Here is a 15,524-nt window from a genome sequence, read left to right on the forward strand (position 1 = left end):
CCTCCAGTTCTTCCACCAGCCACTAGAGGTCAGGATGCTCTAGAAATACTGGGAAAGCTTTGCTTACTGGAGAATTCAGTAACTGAAGTGGAAAGAGACTCAGAATGCAACAAACCTTTACTAAGCAGCTGCCATGTGCTGAGCACTGGGGACAGTTGTCTGGTCTCCAGGGGCTCACAGAGCAGGGAGGTCAGGGGGAGGCAAAGGGGGATCAGATGCAAAGGGAACAACTGAGCAGAAATGAGCAGAGAGATGATCCAGTCCAGTGCCTCCTTTCAACTTTCCTGTCCTTGTTGAGTCATTTCAGGGGTGTCTGACTCCTCCCGACCCCATTGGAGGTTGTCTGGGCAAAGATCCTGGAGGGATTTGCCATTTCCTTCTCCAGCTCATTTGCCAGATGAGAAAACTGAGGCCAACAGAGTTCAGTGACTTATCCAGGGTGACACAAGGAGGGAATGTCTGTGGCTGCATTCCATCTGAGGAAGAGGAGTCTTCCTGACTCCAGGCCCAGTGCTCTACCCACTGCACCACCTAGCTTCTCTTTCCAGTTAGGAAGATTTCCCTGAGTAGCTTCTGTGTCCAGCACTGCCCTGGGCACCGTCTGAGACACACACAAGCCAGACACCCGCAACCTGGTCCCCCAGGACTCCCAACCCAGCTGGAAAGATGTGATGAGAATAAGAAAGAATGGATGCAGTGCTTACTGGCATAGTGCAGACTGGGACTGTCCTGTCTTGCAGGAACTCAAAAGAGAAGGAGCATGGAGGGGTAGGGAGTTGCTTCATGGAGGAAACTGACTTGACTTGGGCCTTAAAGGCCTGCCAAGAACCCTGAGCTGGGCAGTTGTCACATTCTCTCCAGCCAAATAAGCACAGGTTAGGCACCTACTACTGGCCTAAGGGCTGGGGATACCAAGACAGGAAAAGAAAAAGAGTCCTTGCCCACCAAGAGCTGACATTCTACTAGAGAAATCCATCCTGTCCATAGAGAGCCCTAGGGAGCTATTTTAGGTTACTGGAGAGAACAACAAAAGGCCATCAGGAAAGGCTTCCTAGAGGGAATTGATTGAGGGTTTTTTTTTATTTAATTGATTAATTTAGAATATTTTTCCATGGTTACATGACTCATGATCTTTCTTTCTCCTTCTCCCTCCCCCTTTGTATTGAATTTTGAAAGAAGATTGGAACCCTAAGAGGCAGGACATGACAGGCATGGAGGATAATTGATACAGAGGCCAAGAGGGAGAAGGCAGAATTCAGGCTGTGTGGAGGATGGATTGGAGAGAGGAGAGCCTGGAAGTCTCAGAGTTAAAATCAGACTCTTTTTATCCCATTGACCAAAGGGGACTAGAATAGAAGCAGAAAAGAGGGGCAGCCCTCTCATCACTGTCCTTTGGCACCAACTCTAACGTTCTTGTGTGGCCTCTACAAACAAAGAGCAAAACAACCTTCCCCCAAAAGCTGGAGACCCCAAGGATGACCGGCCTCAGGTCAGAGTCTGGGGGCTTACAAAACTGCTGCTCTGAGCTCCTCTCACTAAAAAAATTGTGGAAGTTTTAGGCTTGGATAGCCAAATGCTTCTAGGGTCATCTGTATTGAAACAACTTCAGGGTTGATCATAGGCAGCAATCAAAGCTGAGCCCTTCCTTGTTCCTGCCCTATCCCTAAACCCCATATTGGCAAACCTCCCAAACTGTCTTCCTGAGCTGGACAAATGGCTTACCTTCCATGAAGTTTTCCTTACTCTCCAACAGGCCTAATAGGATGATGGTAAAGGCCATTTAAAAACTTCTCTATCCTCAGGAAGTGGAGGACTAACCCTGCCTAGGTATGTTTGGGATTGGGTAAGGCTGGGGAGTGTGAAGTCATGACTGAAAAAAAGTGTGTGGCTGCCATACGCCTAGCATTATTAGTATAAATAGCTGTTTTGGGACAATAGAATATCCTTGTCGCAGATGATTTATTTTGAGGGATTTTCCATTTCCTTTTCAAGCAAATCAATCAGCATTTTTAACATCCCTACTCTGTAACTGGCACAGTGCTAGGCCCTGGGATGAAAAGAAAGGCCAAAGCATGGTCCTTGCCCTCAAGCAGGTAGCATTCTAATAGATGAGGCAACAAGCAAGGAGCTATGTACATAGAAGATCTATAGGAGGAAGCAATTCATAGAAGCTCTCCTCCATAAAACTCATCCAAACAGGCCTGGAAAATGTACCAAACCAAATCCATCATGTTGAGGAATTCCAAAAAAAGTCAGTGAGCCATTTGCCCAACCCAGGAAGACAGAGAGGGAGGTTTACTGACATGGGGGTTAGGGATAGGGCAGGAACAAGCTCCTTATGAGCCTCCAGCAGCCTAGGAGATGTTGTGCACTAGGTTAACAGGAGGTCCCAGACCCACAGCAGAACACAAGGTTCTGACTGGTCCCATAGTCCTAGTTAAGATGAAATTGTTCTGAGAAATATGGAGAAGCCTGAGGTTTGAGTTCCTCCTTCCTGCCCAGATTTGCCTTGCTCCTCCCATCTCTATGCCTCAGTCTACCTTGGTATTTTTTTTTAAAACCTTAACTTCCCTCTTAGAATCAGTACTATATATTGGTTCCAAGGAAGTAGAGCAGTGAAGGCTAGGCAATGGATGTTAGGTGACCTGCCCAGGGTCACATAGCTAGGAAGCATCTGAGTCCAGGTTTGAATCCAGGAACTCTGGTCTTTCAGACTTTGCTCTCCATTCACTGAGCTACCTAGCGGCTCCCATCTGAATTGGTATTTTGATGTTAGATTGTTATTCATGAGAACAAACCCTAAGATATAAAACAGTTTTAGAAAGAAATTTCTTAGGTCATTTGGTAGAGGAGTACAAGACAGAAAGAAGGCCCGGCTCCCTTTCTTCTAGGCTCTGGAAGATTTGTACTATAAAAGGTTTAGACAAAGGTACAGGCACACAAACCAAGCACACATCAAGCAAATTTGCAGAGAGGGTAACTTGAAATCCATGTCGATTGGGCTGGATATCAGTCAATATAAACACTCAATAAAATTTGACTGAAGGCAAAACATAAGGGGAACTCAAAGCACAAGCCTGGGGAGACCCAAAATAAGACCTGGAAAAATGATCCCAAAACAATATTTTAGATGGATCCAAGACTTGGGGATTCAAAAAGTCCTCGTAGCCGCCTCCAGCATTCTCGGAGCATTACCGAGGTCAAGGTGGCATTCTGGGTTCAGACAATCCCTAGTCACGTGTGGTTAGATTTAAGTAGTATATAATAAGCTTTCTGAACAATATAATGAAGTATTTTCCACAGGGGAGATCGATGTCTTTGGTTGAGGCAGAAGGGCCTGATCCTTGGGGATGAAAGAGGGGGTGTGAGGGAAGGCGTCCATCTCTTCTGGCCTCTTACACTTTTTTCTTCAGCCTTCTTGGCCTATCTGGTCGCTCTGGGGAGGCGTCCATCTCTTCTGGCCTCTTACACTTTTTTCTTCAGCCTTCTTGGCCTATCTGGTCGCTCTGGGGAGGCGTCCATCTCTTCTGGCCTCTTACACTTTTTTCTTCAGCCTTCTTGGCCTATCTGGTCGCTCTGGGGAGGCGTCCATCTCTTCTGGCCTCTTACTCTTTTTTCTTCAGCCTTCTTGGCTTGACCTTCTCAGCTACTTGGATTTCCTCCGCTTCTCCATAGCTCTGGATTCTTCAGCTTCTTCATTTAGGGGAAAGAATGCTGGGCAAAACGGGAGGGACGAGGTGTGAGTGGTAGTGAGGGCAGGCGTGGGGGGAAGATTCCGTTTAGACAACTTGAACAGTTGACAACTGAACAACGTGATCGGAAGCCTCTGCCTTGACTTCCTGTGGTCCAGCCAGGAGTCTGGGACTCCCTCAGGAGCTTTGACCTGTGTGCAGGAGGTGACCAGGTGTTGAGGCCTTCTGAGCCTGGAAGTTATGTATGTGTGTCTATGTGATTGGGATGAGCTAGGGCAATACAGTGAATTTTCCAGCCTCCTGTGTGAGAGAGGCATCCTTTAAGCTCTACACTCACCCCGCGGGTTCTATATACTTTCTAGAAAAATTTCCCAACTCCCAGAAGTGTCTGCCTTTCTGCCTACTACATTTTCCTAAAGGTGAGTCCTTCCTACTCATCTGAAGAAAGCATGGGGACAGCTAGGTGGCACAATGGGTAGAGCCCCAGCCCCAGACATTTGCCTATCTGTTCCCTTCTGGCTTACAGTTGTTATTAAGACAGAAAGTGGAGGCAGCTGGGTGGCTCAGTGGTTTGAGAGCCAGGCCTAGAGATGGGAGGTCCTGGATTCAAATCTGGCCTCAGACACTTCCTAGCTGTGTGACCCTGGGCAAGTCACTTGACCTCCATTGCTTAGTCCTTACTGCTCTTCTGCCTTAGAGCCAATACACAGTATTGATTCCAAGATGGAAGGTAAGGGTTTAAAAAAAAAGACAGAAAGTAAGGGAAAAAAAGAGAAACAGAGGGGGAGAGAAGAGATGAGAGAGAAAAGGAGAGGGAGAGAGACAGAGACAGAAAGGGTGACAGTGAGGGAGGCAGAAATAGAGGGGATGGGGGAGAGGGACATGGGGAAAGAAGGAAAAAGGCAGGGCGAGAGAAGGAGAGGGGCTGGTGGAAACCATTCTCCATGACTGTGTTATGCTTTTTCCTTTTGGCAACTTCACAGCAGCTCCTGCCATCTCTGAGATCATAATATCCTAGATCTTGACTAAGACAGGCCTGCAGAAGTAGTCTAGTTTTATGCTATTATTTTGTCAAGTAATCTGAGACTCAGAGATTGCCCAAAGTCACAAAAGGAGTAAAAAAAGTCAGGATTTGAAACTTCCTCCTTTAATATGCTTCTTCTCACACTCCAGACCCATAGTTGTTTATATGGATGAATTAACTCAGCAGGCTAGGTCCAGAAGGCTCAGAAGGGAGTTTTCAGCAACAACTGATTATTAATCCCAAAATGGAGCAGCTAGGTGGCTCAGTGGATAGAGAGCCATACCTGGAGACAGGAAGTCCCAAGTTCAAAATTGGCCTCAGAGACTAGCTATGTGAGCCTGGACAAATCACTCAACCTGATTTGCCTCAGTTTTCTCATCTGCAAAATGAGTTAGAGAAGGAAATGGTAAACCACTCCAGTATCTTTGCCAAGAAAATAACAAAAGGGGTCACAAAGATTCAGACAAGACTGAAAATGACCAAACAACCAGGAATCCTAAAATTCTGATGAATGTGGCCCCTCTCCCTGCAATTTGGGCCAGGTGTTGGAGTGAGAGTCAGGGACTAAACATGGAAGAACAGAAGGATGTGAAAAGACTAAAGAAGTAAAGCCAAGCAGGAAAAGGACCGAGGTTTAGTAAATCAGCCAGATATCTCAGCCCCACAAATAATTGTTTCCCCATTTCTTAGCTGTAAGTGTAGGACAGGCATCCTCCTGCCCAAGGGTTATTTCTGGACCAACTCTGGTAAAGTTTCTTAGAATCATAGAATGATCAAGCATGAAGCACCACCCCCTCCAATTTAACAGAGAGGGAAACCAAGACCCAGAGAGGTTAAAGGTCACCTTGCAACCTGATGGCAGAACCAGGATGAGAATCCAAGTTCTTTCTTACTTGATAATAAGCCCAAGTGAACACCTTTTCTGTCTTTGCTGAAATTATGGTAGCTGAAGCTACCTTTAGATTTGGGGCTCTCATAGCTTTGTGGGACACTGATCCTGAAGATGTCCTGCTTCCCTTTGCCAAAGAAAGCCTGGGTGGTTCTTGTTGATTCAGGTGCCATTCTAGTGGTGACAGCAAAGGCAGTCATTTCCCACCCAGACCCCCAAAGAGGAATCCCAAGACTTGGGGTTCAGTTTGATGTTGGCTTTAATTACACTGGGAAAGGGGGCAGCCTCTGCTCTAGAGAGTCTATCTGGGACCCTGAAAAGGTATTTGGGAGGAAAGGCAGAGATCAGAGGAAGATACCATGGTATCTCTTAGGAGTAGTGGTAGTGGCACCTGGAACTAGGCAGGTGAAGGACCTTAGAGCGAGGCAGGGATTTCTTCCCTAACAGGGAAGAAACATGCCCCCTAGTTGTAGGACCCTGAGACAAATGCCAGTCATCCAATACTCCCTGGGGCTTTCCCTTTACCATCACCTCATTAGACCTGTTAGAAATCCTCATGGAAGGTATGCTGGAGCTCAGTTGCCCATGATTGCCCCTCCCTCTCTTCTTGCTCAGAGACTTAAAAAACATAAAACAGAGGCTTTAGGGTATTTGTCTCCATGAACTTGAACTGCTTCCAGTTTCTTCAGGGAGAGGGGCACAGAGCAGCTTGTAATCATAGGGGTTTCTACTTTGTCCAGTTCTAGGCTTGCAGAATCCATAAGTATACATCTCCAGGGTTAAGGGTACCCCCACAATCTGGAAAAACCTCGTAAGATTGCCATAACCACACCTGGCATCCTTAGAACTGTAGCACTTTCACTATAAATTTAATTTTTAGGAAAAAGGATGTAGCGTTCATTTATGTTGTTAAACAGTAAAATACATACTATATAGGTAATATTATATATAACATGTACATTTTATGCATTTATTTACTAAACTTTTAAAGATATCTACATTTCTAGCCTTTGTGTGTCTGTTGGCTTTCATATTCTTTTCAGACTTTAACTTTTTACTTTTTTAATAAAAAAAGGAGTTATATATATTTGTGGAATTAAAAGATAAACGATGTTGATGTTCTATAATGCTATATATTCCTGAGTTTTTAAACTTTTCCTGTGTCACCTTCTGGCCTATGTGTGCCACCTCTCAAAATCAAGTTCTCATTTAATTTCTTATGCTGACCCATGATAGAGTGATGGGGAAAGTTGCAACGTGGAAGACACTTGTAGTTCAGAGTTGGGGCTAGGTGGGACAAAGCCACCGGATGCTAATGAGAAGACTGCCTTTGTTTTGGTCAATTTGATTTGTTTTTAAAATCTAATTTTGACTCTGAAGCACCAGAGACTTAAGTCAGAGAGAAAGTTCTTATGAAAAAGATCTGGGGCCTCTTTGGTTAGCCACATGGCCACACAGAATCAGCAGTGAGATGTTGCATCCATAAAAACCAGGGACCTCAAATCACACTGATTCTTCCTACTAGAAGGGTCGTTGGAGATTGTCTGGTTCAGCCTGTGCATGAACAGGAAGCCTCACTATGATGTCCCCTACAAGTAGCTATCTAGGCTCTGCTGATGAACTTCAGTGAAGGGGAGAGTCTACTGTTTCCCAAGGGAGCCTACTGCACTGTGGGATAGCTCTAATCTTTAGGCTGCTTTTTCCTTTTATAGAATCAAAACCTGCTTCTCTGTTCCCCCATTGCTCCTAGGCCAATCTTTGGCCACATTAATTAAGAGCATTGTGTCTAGAAAAGGGTGGTCATGTTCCTTTTGTCCTCTGTTCTGGTTAGACTCCATTTAGACTCCTTCCCTCCCTCCCTCCCTCCCTCCCTCTCTCCCCTGGATTATTTTTCAGGAGGTCCCTCACAACATCAATAACAAAAGTCTTCATTTAGTTAAGAATGTCAGGCATTCTTGGAGCAATTCTGACCTCCAGTGTCTGGCAGAGGAACTGAAGAATGGCTATTACCTCTAGAGACACCGAGAGCTTTCTGGGAAGTTTCTGGACATTGGATAAATGTTCCCAAAGCTGGCTTGAGATATTCCAGGGACTTTGGGTCAAGGGGCAGGAGGAGCAGTTAGGGTTTCAGCTCACTGCCAAAGATAATATTCTAAGCAAAGTCTTCTTATTTCTGGGTATAGTATTAATGCCACATGCTTACTGCAGAATTCAGACTGCATGGGCTTAGAATAACAGAAGGACTGAGCTGAGAGGTAATTTTGAGATCCTTTGTTCTAACTCTTTCATTTAAGAAATTGGGTAATTAAGTGTTTGGGCTTCAAGCTCTTCTGTTGAATTTTTTTTGTTGTTGCTATTCAGTAGTTTTTGAGTAGTGTCAATTTTTTCTGACCCCATTGGGATTTTCTTGGCAAAGATACAGGGGTGGTTTGCTATTTCTTTTTCCAGCTCATTTTATAGATGATAAAGCTGAGGCAAACAAGGTCAAGTGATTTGCTCTGGCTCACACAGCTAGTCTGGTACCACATAGGAACCCAGTTCCTTCTGATTCCTGGAAAAATGACAGAGTCAGGTGAAAGATCTTGGGATGAAGAGAGGGAATGCAGTTATTGTGGGTAACTACACTGGGCCAAACACTTTTTTTTTTAAACCTTACCTTCCATCTTCAAGGCAGGAGAATGGTAAGGGCTAGGCAATGGCGGTCAAGTAACTTGCCCAGGGTCATACAGCTAGGAAATGTCTGAGGCCAGATTTGAACCTAGGATCTCCCATCTCTAGGCCTGGCTCTCAATCCACTGAGCCACCCAGATGCCCCCATCTAAACATTAAAAAAAAAACAACACTTTATTTTATTCCAGTAACAAATTTTCACATCAGTTTTTCATGGTTACGTGATTCATGTTGTCTCCCTCACCTCTTCCCTCTCCTCTCTTGGAGTTGACAAGCAATTCTACTATTCCAAACATTCCTAAGAAAACATCATTTCTGTGTAGTTAGCCAATATCAATCTCTAGATTGTGGCAGGGCTACAAACTCAAGGCAGCTCCCTAACTTTGTTTCTTTGATTCTCTCTCTCTCTCTCTCTCTCTCTCTCTCTCTCTCTCTCTCTCTCTCTCTCTCTCTCTCTCTCTCTCTCTCTCTCTCTCTCTCTCTCTCTCCCTCTCTCTCTCTCTCTCTCTCTTCCTTCCTTCCTTCCTTCCTTCCTTCCTTCCTTCCTTCCTTCCTTCCTTCCTTCCTTCCTTCCTTCCTTTCTTTTCTTTCTTTTCTTTCTCTTTCCTATCCTAATAACAACTCTAAGACAGAAAGGCAAAGGTTAAACAGACAGGTCCAGGGTCACCCAACTAGGGAAATGTGAGGTCATATTTGAATACAGCTCCTCTCAACTCTAGTCCTGGTACTCTCTCCACTGTGCTATTTAGCTGCTCAAGCTCCCTAACTTTCCAAATGGCTTCCCTTTGTCCAGAGTCCTCCTCTCTCATTACAAGCCTTCCCGAACTACTTAGAGTCTGAAATAGAAGGACCTTCATAGGTCACTTATTCTTTTGCATGTGTCCCATCCTGTCTTAATTTACTAACTGGTCTGTGTGCTCCTGGCCTTTAAATCGGTGCTTAAATTCTTTCTCCCTCTCTGACTCATCCTGACATTTCTTCTCCCTGACTGCATCACTAGTACCCCCAACACACAAACACAAACACACACCTACCTGATCTCCATAGCAACCTCCCCTCATTGTTCTCCTTTCCATCACATATTAACAGTTATGAGCATCCATTACTTATTAAACATGCAACATCACAGAATGTCAGAGCTGAGAAGGACGTTATTAGACATATAGACGAACCCCCCTTTTTATTAGGTCACAAAACTGGAGATAAGATGGAGGTGGGAGCTTGTTCAATATTACACAGATAACTGTTGCCTAAAGAAAGATGGAAGTCGTCTCTGCTACTTACTTTGTGACCATCACAAGTTGCTTCCCCTCTCCAAACCTCAGTTTACTCACTTACAAAATGAGAGGTTGGAATACTACAAGGTGGTGTCTCTTACAACTATATGAGTTATAGCAATAAAGATGATTGATTATGAAAGACTTAGCTACTCTGATCAATGCAATGATCCAAGAAAATTCTGAAGGACTCATATGATGAAAAATGCTCTCCACCTTCAGAGAGAGAATTGATGGAGTCTGAGTGCAAATTGAAGTATCACTTTTTAAATTTTGTTTTCTTGCCTTTAAAAAAATAACACAGGAATTACAAAGGTGTATTTTGGAGGGCAGTGAGATCACTCAGTAGATTGAGTCAGGCCTAGAAATGGGAGGTCTTGAGTTCAAATCTAGCCTCAGATATTTCCTGCCTATATGATCCTGGACACTTAGCTCCTATTGCCTAGACCAACATCTGCAAAGTATTGTCATGAGTACTAGCCCCACCATGGGGGAGATACTTTGTTTCCCCTCTTCCAAGAACCTGAAGACATTTTTTGCATGCCCTGACCACCCTAAGCAAGTACTTCCTTCCTCCACTCTCCTGGGTAATAGGGGAGAGGCTCAGGGGGCTCTCTGGGCACATGAACTCAAAAACCTTTGCCAGTGCTGGCCTAGCCCTTACCACTCTTCTGCCTTAGAACCAACACACAATCTTGTTTCTAGTACAGAAAGGAAGTATTTAAAAGGAAAAAAAAGAAATATGTTCTGCATGATTTCACATGTATTGTACTGTTTGCTTTCTTAGTGGATGGGGAAGAGTTGAAGGGAGAAAATTTGGAATCCCCAATATTTTTAAATGACTTAAAATAAATTAATTCTAAAAAATTAAGAAAACAACTGTATGACCTCTTAGGGTCATTTAACTAGTCATAGATTCAGAATGAGAAAGGAGGTTAGAGGAGAAAAGTCCTAGAGGGGAAACTGAGTGCCCTGGAGGTTAAATGACTTGTTCAGGTTCACATATGTAACAGACTTAGGATTGATTCAAACCCAGGTAGGACATCTACAATGGAGGAGGGAACATTCATTGGAAATCCTCACAGTGAAGGAAGAGGAACTTAGCCTGCTTCCTCTGGACAGTCATTTGATGTCAGATCAACCACCTCTAAAAGTTTCTCCCCAGATACAGCTGTGAGTTTCCAGGACTTGGGGGAGTTGGAGCAATGTATCCAGGAGGCCATGTCCCAAGATTCCCTTTCTGTCTCTGTGACCCACATACTCATGTAGGGGCTTCACCCAGTTCCTCCACACAGGTCAAAAGAGAGGTAAACTTGCATCTTTAATCTTTTTTGTTCTTTACCTTTCTTCCTCCTTAGAATAGCCTGATGTTTGTGATTGTGTTAACAATCTGGGAATGAAAATGCATTCTTGTACCATGTTGCTACAAGCCCATCCTCGAGTTAAGGATTTGAGCTCCAGATACCCAGACTTACAGCTTAGGGCCACATAGACAATTATTCTAGAGTTCAGGAGGGCATCTAGATTTTCTGCTCTTCATGAGACCTCTCTGCCCCTCCTCTCTCCCCTCTCCTCCTTTTGTCTCCCCCTCTCTCCCTCCCTCTCTCTTTCCCTTTCTCTCTCTCTTATTTTCTCTTTCCCTCTCTGTCCCCCTCTCTCTCTCCCTCTTGCTTTCCTTCTCTCTCTCTGTCTTTCTCCCTCTCTCTCTTTCTCCTTCTCTCTCTTTCTCATTCCTTTAGCTCTAACTACATGAACCTTTGACCAGACCTGGGAGAGTTGTAGAATAGGTATTATTAATTAACCCCATTTCACCGAGAAAGAAATGGAGATTCAGATGCCCAAGGTCACTTAGTGATAGACCTGAACTTGAACCCATAACTACCTACTCCAAAATTCACAGACCAGCAATAAGAAGAGAATAGCCAAGGGTAAGCCCTAAGATAACACTTATCTCCAAGGTCACTGGAGGCATTGTTATCTTAATCTATTTAATGAAGGAGGAAGGGGAAGCATACATCCCAGCATCGTGAGATCACATCCCGGTTTTCTCTAAAGCAAGTCAGAGTCACTCAAGTGACTGTTGACAGAGAAGGGGAGAGGATTCCTTAAGGTGTGCTCCAGATCCGTCTGGCTCAGCCCACCTCTGGGCTGAAGGAAGGTGGGGCTGGCAGGGAGAGAAGGTCAGGCTTGACTGAGAAAGGATAGGGGTGGAGCTGTAGAAATATTTGTCTCCAGGCCGCACATAGGTGCTATGGCCTCTTTTCATCATTAGCCTGATTTATTGCTATCTGGGCTTAGCTCCAGGGGAGCAGAATGAGCCACATTAAGCCAATGTTGATTTTATAGACCCAGCTTCCCAGCTTGTTGCACAATGACAGGACTCATGCCAAGGAGGCTGGGGTGGGGGTGGGCAAGGTGGTACAAATGGAGCAGGTGATGAGGAGCTGAATATTCTTGAGAAAACAGCATTATTCTATGCTTATAGAACTGGGGGCCCTGCCATTATATTGGTGCCCCCAAGTCATGTTGTCTAAGAAATCAAGAGTACCTCTATCAGAGAAAAGAAATAAAATCCATGTCAGAGTTAGAGTGGTCTATAGAGGTCACCTAGCCCAAACCCTTCATTATACAGATGAGGAGACCCAGACCCAAAGAGAAGAAACTTGGCTATGCCTTCTGACCTCTGACCCATTCAGCGTCCTTTCCATTGCACTATCCTACCATTTTGGGTTATGGAGACAGAAGAGAAGGTATGGAAGAAAAACAGGATCAACAGACATAGAAGAGGGAGAGGTGACAGAGAAACACTAAAACCCAGAAAATGAATCATGGACATGGATCTTGAATGGTCCTTGTTAGTTAAAGGCTGTTTGAAATACTGGATGGAGTACTGTACTTGTAGCCAAGAAGACTTGGGTTCAGATCCTACCTCAGGTGTTAACTCTTTGTCTCACCTGGAGCAGGTCACTTGATTTTTCTGTGCCTCAGTTTCTTTATTTGTAAATTGAGGGAATTGACCTTTAAGGTCCTTTCTATCTCTAAGTCTATGATCCTATGAAAGGGGTAGTAGTTTGTTTACTAGAAAGAGAATTAGCAGATGTGGGTTCTAGTCACAACTCAGTTGCTTGCTGAGAGACCTTAGGCAAGTAATTTTATGGGCCTCGGATTCTTCATGCATAAAATGAGGGAGTTGGTCTTGAATTGATCTTTAAGTTCCCTTCCAGCTTTGGATTTATAGCCCTATGTTCCCAAGTAGTGGAAGTGGACTTGCCATATCTTTTTTTGTTTTAGCCTTTACCTTTTGTCTTAGAATCAATACTAAGTATCTCTTCCAAAACCGAAGAGTAGTAAGGGCTAAGAAATGGGGGTAAAGTAACTTGCCCTGAGTCACACAACTAGGCAGTATCTAAGCTCACATTTCAACCCAGGACCTCTAGTCTCCAGGCAGATTTGTTGTATCTTATATTGCAAGCCTAAGGAATTTCTTTTTTTTTTTTTAATAATATTTTATTTGATCATTTCCAAGCATTATTCATTAAAGACAAAGATCATTTTCTTTTTCTCCCCCCCACCCCCCATAGCCGACGTGTGATTCCACTGGGTATCACATGTGTTCTTGATTCGAACCCATTGCCATGTTGTTAATATTTGCATTAGAGTGTTCGTTTAGAGTCTCTCCTCTGTCATGTCCCCTCAACCGCTGTAGTCAGGCAGTTGCTTTTCCTCGGTGTTTCTACTTCCACAGTTTGTCTTCTGCTTATGGATAGTGTTTTTTCTCCTAGATCCCTGCAGATTGTTCAGGGACATTACACCACCAGTAATGGAGAAGTCCATTACGTTCAGTTATACCACAGTGTATTAGTCTCTATGTACAATGTTCTCCTGGTTCTGCTCCTCTCGCTCTGCATCACTTCCTGGAGGTCGTTCCAGTCTCCATGGAATTCCTCCACTTTATTATTCCTTTTTGTACAATAGTATTCCATCACCAACATATACCACAATTTGTTCAGCCATTCCCCAGTTGATGGGCATCCCTTCGTTTTCCAGTTTTTGGCCACCACAAAGAGCGCAGCTATGAATATTCTTGTACAAGTCTTTTTCCCCATTATCTCTTTGGGGTACAGACCCAGCAGTGCTATAGCTGGATCAAAGGGTAGACTTTCTTTTATCGCCCTTTGGGCATAGTTCCAAATTGCCCTCCAGAATGGTTGGATCAGTTCACAACTCCACCAGCAGTGCATTAATGTCCCACCTTTGCCACATCCCCTCCAGCATTCATTACTTTCCTCTGCTGTCATGTTAGCCAATCTGCTAGGTGTGAGTGATACCTCAGAGTTGTTTTGATTTGCATCTCTCTGATTATAAGAGATGTAGAACACTTCTTCATGTGCTTGTTAATAGTTTTGATTTCTTTATCTGAAAACTGCCTATCCATGTCCCTTGCCCATTTATCAATTGGAGAATGGATTGATTTTTTGTACAATTGATTTAGCTCTTTATAAATTTGAGTAATTAAACCTTTGTCAGAGGTTTCTATGAAGATTTTTCCCCAATTTGTTGCTTTCCTTCTGATTTTAGTTACATTGGTTTTGTTTGTACAAAAGCTTTTTAATTTGATGTAGTCAAAATTATTTATTTTACATTTTGTGATTCTTTCTGTCTTGCTTGGTTTTAAAGTCTTTCCCCTCCCAAAGGTCTGACATGTATACTAGTCTGTGTTTACCCAATTTACTTATGGTTTCCTTCTTTATGTTTAAGTCATTCACCCATTTTGAATTTATCTTGGTGTAGGGTGTGAGGTGTTGATCAATTCCTAATCTCTCCCACACCATCTTCCAATTTTCCCAGAAGTTTTTATCGAATAGTGGATTTTTGTCCCAAAAGCTGGGATCTTTGGGTTTATCATATACTGTCTTGCTGAGGCCACTTGCCCCCAGTCTATTCCACTGATCCTCCTTTCTGTCTCTTAGCCAGTACCAAATTGTTTTGATGACTGCTGCTTTGTAATATAGTTTGAGGTCTGGGACTGCAAGGCCCCCATCATTTGTGTTTTTTTTTTCATTATTTCCCTGAATATCCTTGATCCTTTGTTATTCCAAATGAACTTTGTTATGGTTTTTTCTAAATCAGTAAAGAAATATTTTGGGAGTTCAATGGGTATGGCACTAAATAGATAAATAAGTTTGGGTAGAATGTTCATTTTTATTATATTGGCTCATTCTATCCATGAGCAGTTAATGTTTTTCCAATTGCTCAAGTCTAGTTTTAGTTGTGTGGAGAGTGTTTTGTAGTTGAGTTCATATAGTTTCTGTGTTTGTCTTGGGAGATAGATTCCTAGGTATTTTATTTTGTCTAAGGTGATTTTGAATGGGATTTCTCTTTCTAGTTTTTGCTGCTGAGCTGTGTTGGAGATATATAGAAATGCTGATGACTTATGCAGGTTTATGTTTTATCCTGCAACTTTGCTAAAGTTGTTGATTATTTCAATTAGCTTTTTGGTTGAATCTCTAGGATTCTTTAAGTTTAAGACCATCATGTCATCTGCAAAGAGCGATAACTTGGTCTCCTCCTTGCCTATTTTGATGCCTTCAATTTCTTTTTCTTCTCTAATTGCTACTGCTAGTGTTTCTAGTACAAGGTCAAATAATAGAGGTGATAATGGGCATCCTTGTTTCACTCCTGATCTTATAGGGAATGCATCTAGTTTATCCCCATTGCAGATGATATTAGCTGATGGTTTTAGATATGTACTGTTTATTATTTTTAGGAACGACCCTTTTATTCCTATGCTTTCTAGTGTTTTTAATAGGAATGGGTGTTGTATTTTATCAAAGGCTTTTTCTGCATCTATTGAGATAATCATGTGGTTCTTGCTGGTTTGCTTGTTGATGTGGTCAATTATGTGGATGGTTTTCCTAATATTGAACCAGCCCTGCATCCCTGGTATAAATTCTACTTGATCATGGTGGATG

Source organism: Monodelphis domestica, chromosome 4 (assembly GCF_027887165.1).
Source record: "Monodelphis domestica isolate mMonDom1 chromosome 4, mMonDom1.pri, whole genome shotgun sequence".
In the NCBI taxonomy this organism is placed as follows: Eukaryota; Metazoa; Chordata; class Mammalia; order Didelphimorphia; family Didelphidae; genus Monodelphis; species Monodelphis domestica.